Source organism: Stenella coeruleoalba, assembly GCF_951394435.1.
Source record: "Stenella coeruleoalba genome assembly, chromosome: 6".
In the NCBI taxonomy this organism is placed as follows: Eukaryota; Metazoa; Chordata; class Mammalia; order Artiodactyla; family Delphinidae; genus Stenella; species Stenella coeruleoalba.
In genome coordinates, this window is record NC_137151.1 from 22,947,494 (window position 1) to 22,967,084 (window position 19,591).

General features: G+C 43.7%; 1 long non-coding RNA gene across 34 annotated transcripts in view; it reads right to left on the reverse strand.

Moving 5' to 3' along the window:
- Positions 1 to 19,591, reverse strand: part of LOC307187927 — a 3,519,425-nt gene that overhangs the window by 575,403 nt on the left and 2,924,431 nt on the right. The window contains exon 9 of one of the 34 annotated variants that reach the window (XR_013828732.1): positions 10,069 to 10,128. The exons of the other annotated variants lie outside the window; for them this stretch is intronic. This is a non-coding gene — a long non-coding RNA (uncharacterized lncRNA). Of the gene's footprint in view, positions 1 to 10,068; positions 10,129 to 19,591 lie in introns of those variants that run through there. 34 annotated transcript variants of the gene reach the window in all.

Here is a 19,591-nt window from a genome sequence, read left to right on the forward strand (position 1 = left end):
GTAAGGCTGCCAAGAGGACTTGAAAGCGGGGCAGAATTGCAGGAAACCGATTTCAGGAGGTAGACTGGAATTGCATTGAAAGCATAGGAAAAGAGGCAGAACGTCCACAATGATGCACTTGGTCAAAAAGGGCGTATGCGTTTTTTCCTGAATATATTCAGGAAAAAACGCATACGCCCTTTTTGGCCAACCAAGCAAGCTTGCAAAGGAAATCTGCACTACAATGAAGTCTCACTTCCCACTGGTCAAAAGGGCCATCTGAAAAAAGTGTAAAATCCAGAAAGGCAGGACAGGCCATGGAGAACTGGGAGCCTTGTTATGCTGATGGGCGGGATGTAAATTGCCAACAGACACTCGGGAGAAGTGTATGGTGTTTCCTGAAACATCTAAAAAACAAAGCAACAGAGCCTAGGGCACTGCCACTTATGGTCCTATAGCTTAGGGAAATTAAAATCAAAAAGACACAGCCACCCCAAAGTTTGGAACGGCTCTGTTTACAAGAACCTCGTTTACAGTACAAGTTCAACATCGCAGAAAGTGAAAAATGGATAAAGAAGTTGTGGGATTCACTTACAAAACAATATCACTCAGCAATGAAATCTATGTCATCAGGCCCTTAGCAGCACAATGAGTGGATTCAGGTATGATGATTCTAACTGAAATAAGTCACACAGAAAAAGAAACATCATAAGATATCAGTAATACACAGAATGGAAACTTGGCTACACAGGAACTGAATTACAGAACAGAACAGGGTCTCAAATTTAGAAAAACAACTTATGCTTGCTTAAGGGTAAAGGTGAGTTGGGGTGCTGCATAAAACCAGAGATTGAAATGAGCACAGATAAAGTTCCTTAAGCCAAATATGGAATAGACAAGAGCTACTCCTTGCTCAACGAAATGGACTCAACACCGCATATTAAACGCCTAAGAATGTACCTGACTTGTAAGTATCTTAAAACCTATGGATTGCTATGTCTCCGAAAGAGAATCAAGCATGTGTACAGGGGCATAAACGCAGCAGTGATAGGATTGGAGAGGTTCGGTGAGCAAATGAAGACCCTTTGAAGTCATATTGCATGGTACCCATTCCACGGGTTTCAACTACCCAGGTTTAAGGTATTCTTCCTTCAGCTAAAACATGCATGTGGAACCTAGAGTATGATCAACCATGTGATCGGGAGACGTGTTCAAATATGTCTCAGTTTTCCTCCCCTGGTACTCGGGTACAACATTCCAGACGCTTTACTAACACTCTCCCCACTTGGAGAGTCAGTCCCTTTAACCTCCTGTTTGGCCCAGTTTGCAATTTCTGCGGAAGATGAACAGGAATAGCGAGAACCAATGAGAGGCTAGCTGGAGGTGTCTGGACGGGCAAATTTAACTCTCATTTCCCACCAGGAAGAGGAATTAACCAAAGGCTCAGCATGCCGGGCCGGAACCAGATTAGGGCCTGAAGCCATCCTGCGGTGTTGCGGCCAGGTCACAAGAAAGCGAGTTGAAGAAAGGAGCTCAGGGTCACTGTAATTCACAAACCTGCAGAGTTATAAATGACAGCTATCGTCCAAAAATAGACTGAAGTAAGGCTGCCAAGAGGACTTGAAAGCGGGGCAGAATTGCAGGAAACCGATTTCAGGAGGTAGACTGGAATTGCATTGAAAGCATAGGAAAAGAGGCAGAACGTCCACAATGATGCACTTGGCCAAAAAGGGCGTATGCGTTTTTTCCTGAATATATTCAGGAAAAAACGCATACGCCCTTTTTGGCCAACCAAGCAAGCTTGCAAAGGAAATCTGCACTACAATGAAGTCTCACTTCCCCCCGGTCAAAAGGGCCATCTGAAAAAAATGTAAAATCCAGAAAGGCAGGACAGTCCATGGAGAACTGGGAGCCTTGTTATGCTGATGGGCGGGATGTTAATTGCCAACAACCACTAGGGAGAAGTGTATGGTGTTTCCTAAAACATCTAAAAAACAAAGCAACAGAACCTAGGGTACTTCCACTTATGGTCCTATAGCTTAGGGAAATTAAAATCAAAAAGACACAGCCACCCCAAAGTTTGGGACGCCTCTGTTTACAAGAACCTCGTTTACAGTACAAGTTCAACATCGCAGAAAGTGAAAAATGGATAAAGAAGTTGTGGTATTTACTTACAAAGCAATATCACTCAGCAATGAAATCTGTGTCATCAGGCCCTTAGCAGCACAATGAGTGGATTCAGGTATGATGATTCTAACTGAAGTAAGTCACACAGAAAAAGAAACATCATAAGATATCAGTAATACACGGAATGTAAACTTGGCTACACAGGAACTGAATTACAGAACAGAACAGGGTCTCAAATTTAGAAAACCAACTTATGCTTGCTTAAGGGTAAAGGTGAGTTGGGGTGCTGCAAAAAACCAGAGATTGAAATGAGCACAGATAAAGTTCCTTAAGTCAAATATGGAATAGACAAGAGCTACTCTTTGCTCAACGAAATGGACTCAACACCGCATATTAAACGCCTAAGAATGTACCTGACTAGTAAGTATCTTAAAACCTATGGATTGCTATGTCTCCGAAAGAGAATCAAGCATGTGTACAGGGGCATAAACGCAGCAGTGATAGGATTGGAGAGGTTCGGTGAGCAAATGAAGACCCTTTGAAGTCATATTGCATGGTACCCATTACATGGGTCTCAACTCTCCAGGTTTAAGGTATTCTTCCTTCAGCTAAAACATGCATGTGGAACCCAAGTATGATCAACCATGTGAACGGGAGATGTGTTCAAATATGTCTCAGTTTTCCTCCCCTGGTACTTGGGTGCAACATTCCAGACGCTTTACTAACACTCTCCCCACTTGGAGAGTCAATGCTTTAAACTCCTGTTTGGCCCAGTTTGCAATTTCTGCAGAAGATGAACAGGAATAGCGAGAACCAATGAGAGGCTAGCTGGAGGTGTCTGGACGGGCAAATTTAACTCTCATTTCCCACCAGGAAGAGGAAATAACCAAAGGCTCAGTGTGCCATACCGGAACCAGATTAGGGCCTGAAGCCATCCTGCGGTGTTGCGGCCAGCTCAAAAGAAAGCGAGTTGAAGAAAGGAGCTCAGGGGCACTGTAATTCACAAACCTGCAGAGTTATAAATGACAGCTATCGTCCAAAAATAGACTGAAGTAAGGCTGCCAAGAGGACTTGAAAGCAGGGCAGAATTGCAGGAAACCGATTTCAGGAGGTAGACTGGAATTGCATTGAAAGCATAGGAAAAGAGGCAGAACGTCCACAATGATGCACTTGGCCAAAAAGGGCGTATGCGATTTTTCCTGAATATATTCAGGAAAAAACGCATACGCCCTTTTTGGCCAACCAAGCAAGCTTGCAAAGGAAATCTGCACTACAATGAAGTCTCACTTCCCCCCGGTCAAAAGGGCCATCTGAAAAAAGTGTAAAATCCAGAAAGGCAGGACAGGCCATGGAGAACTGGGAGCCTTGTTATGCTGATGGGCGGTATGTAAATTGCCAACAACCACTCGGGAGAAGTGTATGGTGTTTCCTGAAACATCTAAAAAACAAAGCAACAGAGCCTAGGGCACTGCCACTTATGGTCCTATAGCTTAGGGAAATTAAAATCAAAAAGACACAGCCACCCCAAAGTTTGGGACGCCTCTGTTTACAAGAACCTCGTTTACAGTACAAGTTCAACATCGCTGAAAGTGAAAAATGGATAAAGAAGTTGTGGTATTTACTTACAAAACAATATCACTCAGCAATGAAATCTATGTCATCAGTCCCTTAGCATCACAATGAGTGGATTCAGGTATGATGATTCTAACTGAAATAAGTCACACAGAAAAAGAAACATCATAAGATATCAGTAATACACAGAATGGAAACTTGGCTACACAGGAACTGAATTACAGAACAGAACAGGGTCTCAAATTTACAGAACCAACTTATGCTTGCTTAAGGGTAAAGGTGAGTTGGGGTGCTGCATAAAACCAGAGATTGAAATGAGCACAGATAAAGTTCCTTAAGCCAAATATGGAATAGACAAGAGCTACTCCTTGTTCAACGAAATGGACTCAACACCGCATATTAAACGCCTAAGAATGTACCTGACTAGTAAGTATCGTAAAACCTATGGATTGCTATGTCTCCAAAAGAGAATCAAGCATGTGTACAGGGGCATAAATGCAGCAGTGATAGGATTGGAGAGGTTCGGTGAGCAAATGAAGACCCTTTGAAGTCATATTGCATGGTACCCATTACACGGGTCTCAACTCTCCAGGTTTAAGGTATTCTTCCTTCAGCTAAAACGTGCATGTGGAACCCAAGTATGATCAACCATGTGAACGGGAGACGTGTTCAAATATGTCTCAGTTTTCCTCCCCTGGTACTCGGGTGCAACATTCCAGACGCTTTACTAACACTCTCCCCACTTGGAGAGTCAGTGCTTTAACCTCCTGTTTGGCCCAGTTTGCAATTTCTGCGGAAGATGAACAGGAATAGCGAGAACCAATGAGAGGATAGCTGGAGGTGTCTGGACGGGCAAATTTAACTCTCATTTCCCACCAGGAAGAGGAAATAACCAAAGGCTCAGCGTGCCGTACCGGAACCAGATTAGGGCCTGAAGCCATCCTGCGGTGTTGCGGCCAGCTCAAAAGAAAGCGAGTTGAAGAAAGGAGCTCAGGGGCACTGTAATTCACAAACCTGCAGAGTTATAAATGACAGCTATCGTCCAAAAATAGACTGAAGTAAGGCTGCCAAGAGGACTTGAAAGCGGGGCAGAATTGCAGGAAACCGATTTCAGGAGGTAGACTGGAATTGCATTGAAAGCATAGGAAAAGAGGCAGAACGTCCACAATGATGCACTTGGCCAAAAAGGGCGTATGCGTTTTTTCCTGAATATATTCAGGAAAAAGCGCATACGCCCTTTTTGGCCAACCAAGCAAGCTTGCAAAGGAAATCTGCACTACAATGAAGTCTCACTTCCCCCCGGTCAAAAGGGCCATCTGAAAAAAGTGTAAAATCCAGAAAGGCAGGACAGGCCATGGAGAACTGGGAGCCTTGTTATGCTGATGGGCGGGATGTAAATTGCCAACAGACACTCGGGAGAAGTGTATGGTGTTTCCTGAAACATCTAAAAAACAAAGCAACAGAGCCTAGGGCACTGCCACTTATGGTCCTATAGCTTAGGGAAATTAAAATAAAAAAGACACAGCCACCCCAAAGTTTGGGACACCTCTGTTTACAAGAACCTCGTTTACAGTACAAGTTCAACATCGCAGAAAGTGAAAAATGGATAAAGAAGTTGTGGTATTTACTTACAAAGCAATATCACTCAGCAATGAAATCTGTGTCATCAGGCCCTTAGCAGCACAATGAGTGGATTCAGGTATGATGATTCTAACTGAAGTAAGTCACACAGAAAAAGAAACATCATAAGATATCAGTAATACACGGAATGTAAACTTGGCTACACAGGAACTGAATTACAGAACAGAACAGGGTCTCAAATTTACAAAACCAACTTATGCTTGCTTAAGGGTAAAGGTGAGTTGGGGTGCTGCATAAAACCAGAGATTGAAATGAGCACAGATAAAGTTCCTTAAGTCAAATATGGAATAGACAAGAGCTACTCCTTGCTCAACGAAATGGACTCAACACCGCATATTAAACGCCTAAGAATGTACCTGACTAGTAAGTATCTTAAAACCTATGGATTGCTATGTCTCCGAAAGAGAATCAAGCATGTGTACAGGGGCATAAACGCAGCAGTGATAGGATTGGAGAGGTTCGGTGAGCAAATGAAGACCCTTTGAAGTCATATTGCATGGTACCCATTACACGGGTCTCAACTCTCCAGGTTTAAGGTATTCTTCCTTCAGCTAAAACATGCATGTGGAACCCAAGTATGATCAACCATGTGAACGGGAGACGTGTTCAAATATGTCTCAGTTTTCCTCCCCTGGTACTCGGGTGCAACATTCCAGACGCTTTACTAACACTCTCCCCACTTGGAGAGTCAGTGCTTTAACCTCCTGTTTGGCCCAGTTTGCAATTTCTGCGGAAGATGAACAGGAATAGCGAGAACCAATGAGAGGATAGCTGGAGGTGTCTGGACGGGCAAATTTAACTCTCATTTCCCACCAGGAAGAGGAAATAACCAAAGGCTCAGCGTGCCGTACCGGAACCAGATTAGGGCCTGAAGCCATCCTGCAGTGTTGCGGCCAGCTCAAAAGAAAGCGAGTTGAAGAAAGGAGCTCAGGGGCACTGTAATTCACAAACCTGCAGAGTTATAAATGACAGCTATCGTCCAAAAATAGACTGAAGTAAGGCTGCCAAGAGGACTTGAAAGCGGGGCAGAATTGCAGGAAACCGATTTCAGGAGGTAGACTGGAATTGCATTGAAAGCATAGGAAAAGAGGCAGAACGTCCACAATGATGCACTTGGCCAAAAAGGGCGTATGCGTTTTTTCCTGAATATATTCAGGAAAAAACGCATACGCCCTTTTTGGCCAACCAAGCAAGCTTGCAAAGGAAATCTGCACTACAATGAAGTCTCACTTCCCCCCGGTCAAAAGGGCCATCTGAAAAAAGTGTAAAATCCAGAAAGGCAGGACAGGCCATGGAGAACTGGGAGCCTTGTTATGCTGATGGGCGGGATGTAAATTGCCAACAGACACTCGGGAGAAGTGTATGGTGTTTCCTGAAACATCTAAAAAACAAAGCAACAGAGCCTAGGGCACTGCCACTTATGGTCCTATAGCTTAGGGAAATTAAAATAAAAAAGACACAGCCACCCCAAAGTTTGGGACGCCTCTGTTTACAAGAACCTCGTTTACAGTACAAGTTCAACATCGCAGAAAGTGAAAAATGGATAAAGAAGTTGTGGTATTCACTTACAAAGCAATATCACTCAGCAATGAAATCTATGTCATCAGGCCCTTAGCAGCACAATGAGTGGATTCAGGTATGATGATTCTAACTGAAATAAGTCACACAGAAAAGGAAACATCATAAGATATCAGTAATACACGGAATGGAAACTTGGCTACACAGGAACTGAATTACAGAACAGAACAGGGTCTCAAATTTAGAAAACCAACTTCTGCTTGCTTAAGGGTAAAGGTGAGTTGGGGTGCTGCATAAAACCAGAGATTGAAATGAGCACAGATAAAGTTCCTTAAGCCAAATATGGAATAGACAAGAGCTACTCCTTGCTCAACGAAATGGACTCAACACCGCATATTAAACGTCTAAGAATGTACCTGACTAGTAAGTATCTTAAAACCTATGGATTGCTATGTCTCCGAAAGAGAATCAAGCATGTGTAGAGGGGCATAAACGCAGCAGTGATAGGATTGGAGAGGTTCGGTGAGCAAATGAAGACCCTTTGAAGTCATATTGCATGGTACCCATTCCACGGGTTTCAACTACCCAGGTTTTAGGTATTCTTCCTTAAGCTAAAACATGCATGTGGAACCCAGAGTATGATCAACCATGTGATCGGGAGACGTGTTCAAATATGTCTCAGTTTTCCTCCCCTGGTACTCGGGTGCAACATTCCAGACGCTTTACTAACACTCTCCCCACTTGGAGAGTCAGCGCCTTTAACCTCCTGTTTGGCCCAGTTTGCAATTTCTGCGGAAGATGAACAGGAATAGCGAGAACCAATGAGAGGCTAGCTGGAAGTGTCTGGACGGGCAAATTTAACTCTCATTTCCCACCAGGAAGAGGAATTAACCAAAGGCTCAGCGTGCCGTGCCGGAACCAGATTAGGGCCTGAAGCCATCCTGCGGTGTTGCGGCCAGGTCACAAGAAAGCGAGTTGAAGAAAGGAGCTCAGGGGCACTGTAATTCACAAACCTGCAGAGTTATAAATGACAGCTATAGTACAAAAATAGACTGAAGTAAGGCTGCCAAGAGGACTTGAAAGCGGGGCAGAATTGCAGGAAACCGATTTCAGGAGGTAGACTGGAATTGCATTGAAAGCATAGGAAAAGAGGCAGAACGTCCACAATGATGCACTTGGCCAAAAAGGGCGTATGCATTTTTACCTGAATATATTCAGGAAAAAACGCATACGCACTTTTTGGCCAACCAAGCAAGCTTGCAAAGGAAATCTGCAGTACAATGAAGTCTCACTTCCCCCCGGTCAAAAGGGCCATCTGAGAAAAGTGTAAAATCCAGAAAGGCAACAGGCCATTGAGAACTGGGAGCCTTGTTATGCTGATGGGCGGGATGTAAATTGCCAATAGACACTTGGGAGAAGTGTATGGTGTTTCCTGAAACATCTAAAAAACAAAGCAACAGAGCCTAGGGCACTTCCACTTATGGTCCTATAGCTTAGGGAAATTAAAATCAAAAAGACACAGCCACCCCAAAGTTTGGAACGGCTCTGTTTACAAGAACCTCATTTACAGTACAAGTTCAACATCGCAGAAAGTGAAAAATGGATAAAGAACTTGTGGTACTTACGTACAATGCAGTATCACTCAGCAATGAAATCTATGTCATCAGGCCCATAGCAGCATAATGAGTAGATTCAGGTACGATGATTCTAACTGAAATAAGTCACACAGAAAAAGAAACATCATAAGATATCACTAATACACGGAATGTAAACTTGGCTACACAGGAACTGAATTCCAAAACAGAACAGGTTCTCAAATTTAGAAAACCAACTTATGCTTGCTTAAGGGGAAAGGTGAGTTGGGTTGCTGCATAAAACCAGAGATTGAAATGAGCACAGATAAAGTTCCTTAAGCCAAATATGGAATAGACAAGAGCTACTCCTTGCTCAACGAAATGGACTCAACACCGCATATTAAACGCCTAAGAATGTACCTGACTAGTAAGTATCTTAAAACCTATGGATTGCTATGTCTCCAAAAGAGAATCAAGCATGTGTACAGGGGCATAAACGCAGCAGTGATAGGATTGGAGAGGTTCGGTGAGCAAATGAAGACCCTTTGAAGTCATATTGCATGGTACCCATTCCACGGGTTTCAACTACCCAGATTTTAGGTATTCTTCCTTCAGCTAAAACATGCATGTGGAACCCAGAGTATGATCAACCATGTGATCGGGAGACGTGTTCAAATATGTCTCAGTTTTCCTCCCCTGGTACTCGGGTACAACATTCCAGACGCTTTACTAACACTCTCCCCACTTGGAGAGTCAGCGCCTTTAACCACCTGTTTGGCACAGTTTGCAATTTCTGCGGAAGATGAACAGGAATAGCGAGAACCAATGAGAGGCTAGCTGGAGGTGTCTGGATGGGCAAATTTAACTCTCATTTCCCACCAGGAAGAGGAATTAATCAAAGGCTCAGCATGCCGGGCCGGAACCAGATTAGGGCCTGAAGCCATCCTGCGGTGTTGCGGCCAGGTCACAAGAAAGCGAGTTGAAGAAAGGAGCTCAGGGTCACTGTAATTCACAAACCTGCAGAGTTATAAATGACAGCTATCGTCCAAAAATAGACTGAAGTAAGGCTGCCAAGAGGACTTGAAAGCAGGGCAGAATTGCAGGAAACCGATTTCAGGAGGTAGACTGGAATTGCATTGAAAGCATAGGAAAAGAGGCAGAACGTCCACAATGATGCACTTGGCCAAAAAGGGCGTATGTGTTTTTTCCTGAATATATTCAGGAAAAAACGCATACGCCCTTTTTGGCCAACCAAGCAAGCTTGCAAAGGAAATCTGCACTACAATGAAGTCTCACTTCCCCCCGGTCAAAAGGGCCATCTGAAAAAAGTGTAAAATCCAGAAAGGCAGGACAGGCCATGGAGAACTGGGAGCCTTGTTATGCTGATGGGCAGGATGTAAATTGCCAACAGACACTCGGGAGAAGTGTATGGTGTTTCCTGAAACATCTAAAAAACAAAGCAACAGAGCCTAGGGCACTTCCACTTATGTTCCTATAGCTTAGGGAAATTAAAATCAAAAAGACACAGCCACCCCAAAGTTTGGGACGCCTCTGTTTACAAGAACCTCGTTTACAGTACAAGTTCAACATCGCAGATAGTGAAAAATGGATAAAGAAGTTGTGGTATTTACTTACAAAGCAATATCACTCAGCAATGAAATCTGTGTCATCAGGCCCTTAGCATCACAATGAGTGAATTCAGGTATGATGATTCTAACTGAAATAAGTCACACAGAAAAAGAAACATCATAAGATATCAGTAATACACGGAATGTAAACTTGGCTACACAGGAACTGAATTACAGAACAGAACAGGGTCTCAAATTTAGAAAACCAACTTATCCTTGCTTAAGGGTAAAGGTGAGTTGGGGTGCTGCATAAAACCAGAGATTGAAATGAGCACAGATAAAGTTCCTTACGTCAAATATGGAATAGACAAGAGCTACTCCTTGCTCAACGAAATGGATTCAACACCGCATATTAAACGCCTAAGAATGTACCTGACTAGTAAGTATCGTAAAACCTATGGATTGCTATGTCTCCAAAAGAGAATCAAGCATGTGTACAGGGGCATAAACGCAGCAGTGATAGGATTGGAGAGGTTCGGTGAGCAAATGAAGACCCTTTGAAGTCATATTGCATGGTACCCATTCCACGGGTCTCAACTCTCCAGGTTTAAGGTATTCTTCCTTCAGCTAAAACATGCATGTGGAACCCAAGTATGATCAACCATGTGAACGGGAGACGTGTTCAAATATGTCTCAGTTTTCCTCCCCTGGTACTCGGATGCAACATTCCAGACGCTTTACTAACACTCTCCCCACTTGAGGAGTCAGGGCCTTTAACCTCCTGTTTGGCCCAGTTTGCAATTTCTGCGGATGATGAACAGGAATAGCGAGAACCAATGAGAGGCTAGCTGGAGGTGTCTGGACGGGCAAATTTAACTCTCATTTCCCACCAGGAAGAGGAAATAACCAAAGGCTCAGCGTGCCGTACCGGAACCAGATTAGGGCCTGAAGCCATCCTGCGGTGTTGCGGCCAGCTCAAAAGAAAGCGAGTTGAAGAAAGGAGCTCAGGGGCACTGTAATTCACAAACCTGCAGAGTTATAAATGACAGCTATCGTCCAAAAATAGACTGAAGTAAGGCTGCCAAGAGGACTTGAAAGCGGGGCAGAATTGCAGGAAACCGATTTCAGGAGGTAGACTGGAATTGCATTGAAAGCATAGGAAAAGAGGCAGAACGTCCACAATGATGCACTTGGCCAAAAAGGGCGTATGCGTTTTTTCCTGAATATATTCAGGAAAAAACGCATACGCCCTTTTTGGCCAACCAAGCAAGCTTGCAAAGGAAATCTGCACTACAATGAAGTCTCACTTCCCCCCGGTCAAAAGGGCCATCTGAAAAAAGTGTAAAATCCAGAAAGGCAGGACAGGCCATGGAGAACTGGGAGCCTTGTTATGCTGATGGGCGGGATGTAAATTGCCAACAACCCCTCGGGAGAAGTGTATGGTGTTTCCTGAAACATCTAAAAAACAAAGCAACAGAACCTAGGGCACTTCCACTTATGGTCCTATAGCTTAGGGAAATTAAAATCAAAAAGACACAGCCACCCCAAAGTTTGGAACGGCTCTGTTTACAAGAACCTCGTTTACAGTACAAGTTCAACATCGCAGAAAGTGAAAAATGGATAAAGAAGTTGTGGTATTTACTTACAAAGCAATATCACTCAGCAATGAAATCTGTGTCATCAGGCCCTTAGCAGCACAATGAGTGGATTCAGGTATGATGATTCTAACTGAAATAAGTCACACAGAAAAAGAAACATCATAAGATATCAGTAATACACGGAATGTAAACTTGGCTACACAGGAACTGAATTACAGAACAGAACAGCGTCTCAAATTTAGAAAACCAACTTATGCTTGCTTAAGGGTAAAGGTGAGTTGGGGTGCTGCATAAAACCAGAGATTGAAATGAGCACAGATAAAGTTCCTTAAGCCAAATATGGAATAGACAAGAGCTACTCCTTGCTCAACGAAATGGACTCAACACCGCATATTAAACGCCTAAGAATGTACCTGACTTGTAAGTATCTTAAAACCTATGGATTGCTATGTCTCCGAAAGAGAATCAAGCATGTGTACAGGGGCATAAACGCAGCAGTGATAGGATTGGAGAGGTTCGGTGAGCAAATGAAGACCCTTTGAAGTCATATTGCATGGTACCCATTCCACGGGTTTCAACTACCCAGGTTTAAGGTATTCTTCCTTCAGCTAAAACATGCATGTGGAACCTAGAGTATGATCAACCATGTGATCGGGAGACGTGTTCAAATATGTCTCAGTTTTCCTCCCCTGGTACTCGGGTACAACATTCCAGACGCTTTACTAACACTCTCCCCACTTGGAGAGTCAGCGCCTTTAACCTCCTGTTTGGCCCAGTTTGCAATTTCTGCGGAAGATGAACAGGAATAGCGAGAACCAATGAGAGGCTAGCTGGAGGTGTCTGGACGGGCAAATTTAACTCTCATTTCCCACCAGGAAGAGGAAATAACCAAAGGCTCAGCGTGCCGTACCGGAACCAGATTAGGGCCTGAAGCCATCCTGCGGTGTTGCGGCCAGCTCAAAAGAAAGCGAGTTGAAGAAAGGAGCTCAGGGGCACTGTAATTCACAAACCTGCAGAGTTATAAATGACAGCTATCGTCCAAAAATAGACTGAAGTAAGGCTGCCAAGAGGACTTGAAAGCGGGGCAGAATTGCAGGAAACCGATTTCAGGAGGTAGACTGGAATTGCATTGAAAGCATAGGAAAAGAGGCAGAACGTCCACAATGATGCACTTGGCCAAAAAGGGCGTATGCGTTTTTTCCTGAATATATTCAGGAAAAAACGCATACGCCCTTTTTGGCCAACCAAGCAAGCTTGCAAAGGAAATCTGCACTACAATGAAGTCTCACTTCCCCCCGGTCAAAAGGGCCATCTGAAAAAAGTGTAAAATCCAGAAAGGCAGGACAGGCCATGGAGAACTGGGAGCCTTGTTATGCTGATGGGCGGGATGTAAATTGCCAACAACCACTCGGGAGAAGTGTATGGTGTTTCCTGAAACATCTAAAAAACAAAGCAACAGAGCCTAGGGCACTTCCACTTATGGTCCTATAGCTTAGGGAAATTAAAATCAAAAAGACACAGCCACCCCAAAGTTTGGAACGGCTCTGTTTACAAGAACCTCGTTTACAGTACAAGTTCAACATCGCAGAAAGTGAAAAATGGATAAAGAAGTTGTGGTATTCACTTACAAAGCAATATCACTCAGCAATGAAATCTATGTCATCAGGCCCTTAGCAGCACAATGAGTGGATTCAGGTATGATGATTCTAACTGAAATAAGTCACACAGAAAAAGAAACATCATAAGATATCAGTAATACACGGAATGGAAACTTAGCTACACAGGAACTGAATTACAGAACAGAACAGGGTCTCAAATTTACAAAACCAACTTATGCTTGCTTAAGGGTAAAGGTGAGTTGGGGTGCTGCATAAAACCAGAGATTGAAATGAACACAGATAAAGTTCCTTAAGTCTAATATGGAACAGACAAGAGCTACTCCTTGCTCAACGAAATGGACTCAACACCGCATATTAAACGCCTAAGAATGTACCTGACTAGTAAGTATCGTAAAACCTATGGATTGCTATGTCTCCAAAAGAGAATCAAGCATGTGTACAGGGGCATAAACGCAGCAGCGATAGGATTGGAGAGGTTCGGTGAGCAAATGAAGACCCTTTGAAGTCATATTGCATGGTACCCATTCCACGGGTTTCAACTACCCAGGTTTAAGGTATTCTTCCTTCAGCTAAAACATGAATGTGGAACCTAGAGTATGATCAACCAGGTGATCGGGAGACGTGTTCAAATATGTCTCAGTTTTCCTCCCCTGGTACTCGGGTACAACGTTCCAGACGCTTGACTAACACTCTCCCCACTTGGAGAGTCAGTCCCTTTAACCTCCTGTTTGGCCCAGTTTGCAATTTCTGCGGAAGATGAACAGGAATAGCGAGAACCAATGAGAGGCTAGCTGGAGGTGTCTGGACGGGCAAATTTAACTCTCATTTCCCACCAGGAAGAGGAATTAACCAAACGCTCAGCATGCCGGGCCGGAACCAGATTAGGGCCTGAAGCCATCCTGTGGTGTTGCGGCCAGGTCACAAGAAAGCGAGTTGAAGAAAGGAGCTCAGGGTCACTGTAATTCACAAACCTGCAGAGTTATAAATGACAGCTACTGTCCAAAAATAGACTGAAGTAAGGCTGCCAAGAGGACTTGAAAGCAGGGCAGAATTGCAGGAAACCGATTTCAGGAGGTAGACTGGAATTGCATTGAAAGCATAGGAAAAGAGGCAGAACGTCCACAATGATGCACTTGGCCAAAAAGGGCGTATGCGTTTTTTCCTGAATATATTCAGGAAAAAACGCATACGCCCTTTTTGGCCAACCAAGCAAGCTTGCAAAGGAAATCTGCACTACAATGAAGTCTCACTTCCCCCCGGTCAAAAGGGCCATCTGAAAAAAGTGTAAAATCCAGAAAGGCAGGACAGGCCATGGAGAACTGGGAGCCTTGTTATGCTGATGGGCGGGATGTAAATTGCCAACAGACACTCGGGAGAAGTGTATGGTGTTTCCTGAAACATCTAAAAAACAAAGCAACAGAGCCTAGGGCACTGCCACTTATGGTCCTATAGCTTAGGGAAATTAAAATCAAAAAGACACAGCCACCCCAAAGTTTGGGACGCCTCTGTTTACAAGAACCTCGTTTACAGTACAAGTTCAACATCACAGAAAGTGAAAAATGGATAAAGAAGTTGTGGTATTTACTTACAAAGCAATATCACTCAGCAATGAAATCTATGTCATCAGGCCCTTAGCTGCACAATGAGTGGATTCAGGTATGATGATTCTAACTGAAATAAGTCACACAGAAAAAGAAACATCATAAGATATCAGTAATACACGGAATGTAAACTTGGCTACACAGGAACTGAATTACAGAACAGAACAGGGTCTCAAATTTACAAAACCAACTTATGCTTGCTTAAGGGTAAAGGTGAGTTGGGGTGCTGCATAAAACCAGAGATTGAAATGAGCACAGATAAAGTTCCTTAAGCCAAATATGGAATAGACAAGAGCTACTCCTTGCTCAACGAAATGGACTCAACACCGCATATTAAACGCCTAAGAATGTACCTGACTTGTAAGTATCTTAAAACCTATGGATTGCTATGTCTCCGAAAGAGAATCAAGCATGTGTACAGGGGCATAAACGCAGCAGTGATAGGATTGGAGAGGTTCGGTGAGCAAATGAAGACCCTTTGAAGTCATATTGCATGGTACCCATTCCACGGGTTTCAACTACCCAGGTTTAAGGTATTTTTCCTTCAGCTAAAACATGCATGTGGAACCTAGAGTATGATCAACCATGTGATCGGGAGACGTGTTTAAATATGTCTCAGTTTTCCTCCCCTGGTACTCGGGTGCAACATTCCAGACGCTTTACTAACACTCTCCCCACTTGGAGAGTCAGTCCCTTTAACCTCCTGTTTGGCCCAGTTTGCAATTTCTGCGGAAGATGAACAGGAATAGCGAGAACCAATGAGAGGCTAGCTGGAGGTGTCTGGACGGGCAAATTTAACTCTCATTTCCCACCAGGAAGAGGAAATAACCAAAGGCTCAGCGTGCCGTGCCGGAACCAGATTAGGGCCTGAAGCCATCCTGCGGTGTTGCGGCCATGTCACAAGAAAGCAAGTTGAAGAAAGGAGCTCAGGGGCACTGTAATTCACAAACCTGCAGAGTTATAAATGACAGCTATCGTCCAAAAATAGACTGAAGTAAGGCTGCCAAGAGGACTTGAAAGCAGGGCAGAATTGCAGGAAACCGATTTCAGGAGGTAGATTGGAATTGCATTGAAAGCATAGGAAAAGAGGCAGAACGTCCACAATGATGCACTTGGCCAAAAAGGGCGTATGCGTTTTTTCCTGAATATATTCAGGAAAAAACGCATACGCCCTTTTTGGCCAACCAAGCAAGCTTGCAAAGGAAATCTGCACTACAATGAAGTCTCACTTCCCCCCGGTCAAAAGGGCCATCTGAAAAAAATGTAAAATCCAGAAAGGCAGGACAGGCCATGGAGAACTGGGAGCCTTGTTATGCTGATGGGCGGGATGTAAATTGCCAACAGACATTTGGGAGAAGTGTATGGTGTTTCCTGAAACATCTAAAAAACAAAGCAACAGAGCCTAGGGCACTGCCACTTATGGTCCTATAGCTTAGGGAAATTAAAATCAAAAAGACACAGCCACCCCAAAGTTTGGGACGCCTCTGTTTACAAGAACCTCATTTACAGTACAAGTTCAACATCGCACAAAGTGAAAAATGGATAAAGAAGTTGTGGTATTTACTTACAAAGCAATATCACTCAGCAATGAAATCTATGTCATCAATCCCTTAGCATCACAATGAGTGGATTCAGGTATGATGATTCTAACTGAAATAAGTCACACAGAAAAAGAAACATCATAAGATATCAGTAATACACAGAATGGAAACTTGGCTACACAGGAACTGAATTACAGAACAGAACAGGGTCTCAAATTTCGAAAAACAACTTATGCTTGCTTAAGGATAAAGGTGAGTTGGGGTGCTGCATAAAACCAGAGATTGAAATGAGCACAGATAAAGTTCCTTAAGCCAAATATGGAATAGACAAGAGCTACTCCTTGCTCAACGAAATGGACTCAACACCGCATATTAAACGCCTAAGAATGTACCTGACTTGTAAGTATCTTAAAACCTATGGATTGCTATGTCTCCGAAAGAGAATCAAGCATGTGTACAGGGGCATAAACGCAGCAGTGATAGGATTGGAGAGGTTCGGTGAGCAAATGAAGACCCTTTGAAGTCATATTGCATGGTACCCATTCCACGGGTTTCAACTACCCAGGTTTAAGGTATTTTTCCTTCAGCTAAAACATGCATGTGGAACCTAGAGTATGATCAACCATGTGATCGGGAGACGTGTTTAAATATGTCTCAGTTTTCCTCCCCTGGTACTCGGGTGCAACATTCCAGACGCTTTACTAACACTCTCCCCACTTGGAGAGTCAGTCCCTTTAACCTCCTGTTTGGCCCAGTTTGCAATTTCTGCGGAAAATGAACAGGAATAGCGAGAACCAATGAGAGGCTAGCTGGAGGTGTCTGGACGGGCAAATTTAACTCTCATTTCCCACCAGGAAGAGGAATTAACCAAAGGCTCAGCATGCCGGGCCGGAACCAGATTAGGGCCTGAAGCCATCCTGCGGTGTTGCGGCCAGGTCACAAGAAAGCAAGTTGAAGAAAGGAGCTCAGGGTCACTGTAATTCACAGACCTGCAGAGTTATAAATGACAGCTATCGTCCAAAAATAGACTGAAGTAAGGCTGCCAAGAGAACTTGAAAGCGGGGCAGAATTGCAGGAAACCGATTTCAGGAGGTAGACTGGAATTGCATTGAAAGCATAGGAAAAGAGGCAGAACGTCCACAATGACGCACTTGGCCAAAAAGGGCGTATGCGTTTTTTCCTGAATATATTCAGGAAAAAACGCATACGCCCTTTTTGGCCAACCAAGCAAGCTTGCAAAGGAAATCTGCACTACAATGAAGTCTCACTTCCCCCCGGTCAAAAGGGCCATCTGAAAAAAATGTAAAACCCAGAAAGGCAGGACAGGCCATGGAGAACTGGGAGCCTTGTTATGCTGATGGGCGGGATGTAAATTGCCAACAACCACTCGGGAGAAGTGTATGGTGTTTCCTGAAACATCTAAAAAACAAAGCAACAGAACCTAGGGCACTTCCACTTATGGTCCTATAGCTTAGGGAAATTAAAATCAAAAAGACACAGCCACCCCAAAGTTTGGAACGGCTCTGTTTACAAGAACCTCGTTTACAGTACAAGTTCAACATCGCAGAAAGTGAAAAATGGATAAAGAAGTTGTGGTATTTACTTACAAAGCAATATCACTCAGCAATGAAATCTGTGTCATCAGGCCCTTAGCAGCACAATGAGTGGATTCAGGTATGATGATTCTAACTGAAATAAGTCACACAGAAAAAGAAACATCATAAGATATCAGTAATACACGGAATGTAAACTTGGCTACACAGGAACTGAATTACAGAACAGAACAGGGTCTCAAATTTACAAAACCAACTTATGCTTGCTTAAGGGTAAAGGTGAGTTGGGGTGCTGCATAAAACCAGAGATTGAAATGAGCACAGATAAAGTTCCTTAAGCCAAATATGGAATAGACAAGAGCTACTCCTTGCTCAACGAAATGGACTCAACACCGCATATTAAACGCCTAAGAATGTACCTGACTTGTAAGTATCTTAAAACCTATGGATTGCTATGTCTCCGAAAGAGAATCAAGCATGTGTACAGGGGCATAAACGCAGCAGTGATAGGATTGGAGAGGTTCGGTGAGCAAATGAAGACCCTTTGAAGTCATATTGCATGGTACCCATTCCACGGGTTTCAACTACCCAGGTTTAAGGTATTTTTCCTTCAGCTAAAACATGCATGTGGAACCTAGAGTATGATCAACCATGTGATCGGGAGACGTGTTTAAATATGTCTCAGTTTTCCTCCCCTGGTACTCGGGTGCAACATTCCAGACGCTTTACTAACACTCTCCCCACTTGGAGAGTCAGTCCCTTTAACCTCCTGTTTGGCCCAGTTTGCAATTTCTGCGGAAGATGAACAGGAATAGCGAGAACCAATGAGAGGCTAGCTGGAGGTGTCTGGACGGGCAAATTTAACTCTCATTTCCCACCAGGAAGAGGAAATAACCAAAGGCTCAGCGTGCCGTGCCGGAACCAGATTAGGGCCTGAAGCCATCCTGCGGTGTTGCGGCCATGTCACAAGAAAGCAAGTTGAAGAAAGGAGCTCAGGGGCACTGTAATTCACAAACCTGCAGAGTTATAAATGACAGCTATCGTCCAAAAATAGACTGAAGTAAGGCTGCCAAGAGGACTTGAAAGCAGGGCAGAATTGCAGGAAACCGATTTCAGGAGGTAGATTGGAATTGCATTGAAAGCATAGGAAAAGAGGCAGAACGTCCACAATGATGCACTTGGCCAAAAAGGGCGTATGCGTTTTTTCCTGAATATATTCAGGAAAAAACGCATACGCCCTTTTTGGCCAACCAAGCAAGCTTGCAAAGGAAATCTGCACTACAATGAAGTCTCACTTCCCCCCGGTCAAAAGGGCCATCTGAAAAAAATGTAAAATCCAGAAAGGCAGGACAGGCCATGGAGAACTGGGAGCCTTGTTATGCTGATGGGCGGGATGTAAATTGCCAACAGACATTTGGGAGAAGTGTATGGTGTTTCCTGAAACATCTAAAAAACAAAGCAACAGAGCCTAGGGCACTGCCACTTATGGTCCTATAGCTTAGGGAAATTAAAATCAAAAAGACACAGCCACCCCAAAGTTTGGGACGCCTCTGTTTACAAGAACCTCATTTACAGTACAAGTTCAACATCGCACAAAGTGAAAAATGGATAAAGAAGTTGTGGTATTTACTTACAAAGCAATATCACTCAGCAATGAAATCTATGTCATCAATCCCTTAGCATCACAATGAGTGGATTCA